Source organism: Rhipicephalus sanguineus, chromosome 2, assembly GCF_013339695.2.
Source record: "Rhipicephalus sanguineus isolate Rsan-2018 chromosome 2, BIME_Rsan_1.4, whole genome shotgun sequence".
Taxonomy (NCBI): Eukaryota; Metazoa; Arthropoda; class Arachnida; order Ixodida; family Ixodidae; genus Rhipicephalus; species Rhipicephalus sanguineus.
Genome location: NC_051177.1, coordinates 205,073,135 through 205,076,617, shown reverse-complemented (window position 1 = coordinate 205,076,617; position 3,483 = coordinate 205,073,135). Strand labels below are relative to the sequence as shown.

The following is a 3,483-nucleotide window of genomic DNA, read 5'->3' as shown; positions in this document are numbered from 1 at the left end:
TTCATTAGCTTGCTATTAATACCACTTTATTGACTGCATCGCTTAACGGCGAATTGCAAAAAATTGTTGTTCGATGCCCTCCAGCTCAATCAGTGCAAAGCTATGAACTGTCACAAATAAGCGGCAAAATTTTTCCCAGCAAGAACAAGCGGGCAGAATGAGTTTTAGGCTTCCGTGAAAACGTGGAATTTTTTCAGCCATATTGGTGATGGTCGGAAAAACGCTGGGTGATTTGGCATGGAATGACCCTAATGCTATTTTTCAGATCAAGGAGCTGCACTTCAGCAATGCCAAGGCTGCAGTAGAAGCAAGGAGGCTGTGCTCGAGATGGAAGCAAAAGTTGCCAACCTGCAGAAAGAAGTTTCAACACAACGTGCAGCATGAGAAGAGGCTGGATTTAGTTCAGTCACAGCTACATACATTAAGTCGTATCAAAAACTCACCGAAAGAGAGCGTCTTCTATACAGGCTTTCCCAACTTTGAGGTATTTGAAGCCGTGCTAGACTATTTGACACCGAGTGCAGCCAGAATGTCGTACTGGGGTGGGGAAAAAAAGACGAACCAGAAACTCGTGGTACGCCTAAAGAAACAGATCTTGCTACAGGGTTTTTCAAGGGGCTGGTGAGGCTGAGAAGTGGCATGTCTGGGCGAGAATTTGATCGTAACTTAACTCTGTCGGAGAGTCAGGTAAGCCGTATTTTCGCAACCTGGGGAAACTTTCTGCAAAGACAGCTAAAAAAACTAACGAAAATTCCACCACAAAAAGCAATCAGGCAGCACCTACCCAAATCATTTGAGAACTTTAAGAACACACGTCTTGTCTTGGACGCTACTGAAGTGCGAGTACAGCGACCATCATCACTGAGTGCACAGCGTCAAACATTCTCGACCTACAAACACTACAACACCTATAAGGCTCTCATCGGCTGTACTCCTGATGGCTACTTAGCCTTTGTGTCTCGTCTCTGGGGTGCTCTGTGTCTGACAAAACAATAATTCAATGTAGCTCCCTGCTGGAGCAATTAGAACCAGGAGAGGCAATCACGGTGGACAAGGGTTTCACGTTCCCTTATTTGCCTCCTGGCATCACAGTGTATCGTCCTCCATTTCGTGAGCCGCATGAGCGACAAATGCCAGCTCAAAGTGTTGAAGAAACTCGTCGCATTGCTTGTGCACGCGTTCATGTGGAACGAGTGATTGCAAGGGTTAAAAGCTTCCACATATTGGACAGGCCATTTCCTATCAATATGATAGATATAGCAGAACAGGTTTTTAAAGTCTGTTGCTATTTGAGCAATTTCAGAAGTGTGCTCATAAAAGACCTTGACTGATAGTCAAAGACCTAACGAATGAGGGTGCAATGTTAAATAAGCCTGTGTATATTTTTAGGAATGGGGACCTTCAAGGTTTACACCAGTTTTTTAAAGACCTTAAAAATTAGTTTCATGTGTTGAATTAACCTGTTCACTGGCTTTTATGACCTAGGGCTACTTCTTAAATGAGAACCATTCTCAAGTATATCACGTTCAGGAACACTGATAGTTGGGCAAGTTGGTATGGGTTCATGATTAAACTCGGCGCAACGGACACGAGATACAAAGGAAGTGTATCTGTCCTCGTGTATTCTTCGTTTGTATTTCATGTCCGTTGCGCCCAAGTTTAATCATGAACTCAAATATATCGCAGTGTGTGTCAACAACATTGTTCACTGATGCTGTAAAATGCGCTTTGGAAGCGTTCATGCCCTGAAGAGTTCTGGCCTGGTTGCTGTATCATGTTATTGTACATATTTACTGTTGTTTCGAGAAATGAACGAACGGCAGCGTGATCACTGGTTTTTGTGTGTAGGTGTTTACTATTGTCTGCAACATTCACTATGCCTGTGATATTTGTGATTCACTATGCCGGTGATTTTCGCTAATATGTTGTCATGGGACAGATCGCCCAGCTTCTGCCTCTGATGCGTCAACATGTGCTTTAACCCAACAGGATACACTGTTATGTTCACATTTTTAAGTTCCATATTTGCATGTTCATTGACTTCTTTGAGCTGTTTTGATTTCAATATAATGAAAGTATGCTTTTACCAAGCATTTTAAGCCTTCCTGCTTTATTTCTTTTATATGCGAAGCATTTCTTAGGGAACTTCTGTCTATCTATCTATCTATCTATCTATCTATCTATCTATCTATCTATCTATCTATCTATCTATCTATCTATCTATCTATCTATCTATCTATCTATCTAGCCGCCTACGACTTTGTGCTCTCCTGGACGTTTCGTTTATAGGATGTACACCCAAATTGGTGTGGCGTAGCATGACTCTATGACGAACATAAATGGCAGGTCATAACATAAAAATCCTGACATTCATGTGATGAACATGATTTGCATGCCACAGTCTTGGCGCTATTGCGGTCGTTTCATTAACTTGATATATGGCGTGACAAGAGGGCATGACGAACATAAGTGACAGGCCCTAACGTGCAAATCATGACACGCATGTCATGTACAGCATGATTTACATGCCACGCTCATAGTGCGTGGCATGTACAAACGTGTACATGCCACGCACCATGAGCGTGGCATGTGCGTTGACCTGAGCCGAAACTGTGAAAGTTGTTAAAATTGCACCATGCTGCGCTGAAACGCCCGACCAGCCTCAATATTTTCTCAGTTGTGTTAATTTTAGCCAGGAATGAAGTTGATGGAAATGTTGGCCAGCTGCAGTTTGGGCATCATCATCCTATTCAATTCAGGTATGTAGACCCTAACCCCACAGCAAAAGAAAAAGAATGATGGCTTGAATGTTTTACTTTAATTCAAGACAGCTGTGATTGTTTATACCAGTTCTCTAAATGCCCTTCCTGAGATGCGAACGTACAACTTTACAAAATGACAGAGATATTGTGATTTACAATCCTTGTTGGGGCACAAATCAAAATAAGCTACTGCAAGAAAGCTTCTTTGTCATGCAGTCTACCAGTAATGTCTAGGGCTCTTCAAGCTCCAATGTGGATGAGTCCACACAAGAGCGTCAAAGGTAAGGTCTCAAACTTAACACATATAATTTTGCACATTACAGCACAGTAGAGAACAATCGTTGAGCAAAGTTGTGTCACCATATAAAAGGTTTTTTATCATTTATTATGCTGAAAAACAGTTCTTCAATGCTGTACGAGCTTGAAAATAGGCAATATTATTCTGTTTCAGTGCTGGCTCCAGCTCCGCTACAGAGTTGCTGGAGGTCCACGTGCCTCTGCGCAAACAGTTTGACTACCTTGGTTTCCAGCTACCATCATTCGGCCCGTAGGAGGAGGTGCTTCAAAGAAAAGAGCCCGTTGGGGGACCCGTAACAAGGGTAATTGTGAATATTTTGAAATAGTCTGGTAGGTACTGTTTGTCAGTTACTGTAAATGCTAGACGGTATACGACTGTACACAGCATTTGAACTCAAACATCACATGTCATAGACTAGAGTTA

The 3,483-nt window shown here is 42.3% G+C and overlaps 1 pseudogene; it reads left to right on the top strand.

Moving 5' to 3' along the window:
- Positions 1-629: 629 nt before the first annotated feature.
- On the top strand, positions 630-1,331 carry LOC119381450 (uncharacterized; annotated as a pseudogene).
- The last annotated feature ends 2,152 nt before the right edge of the window (positions 1,332-3,483 follow it).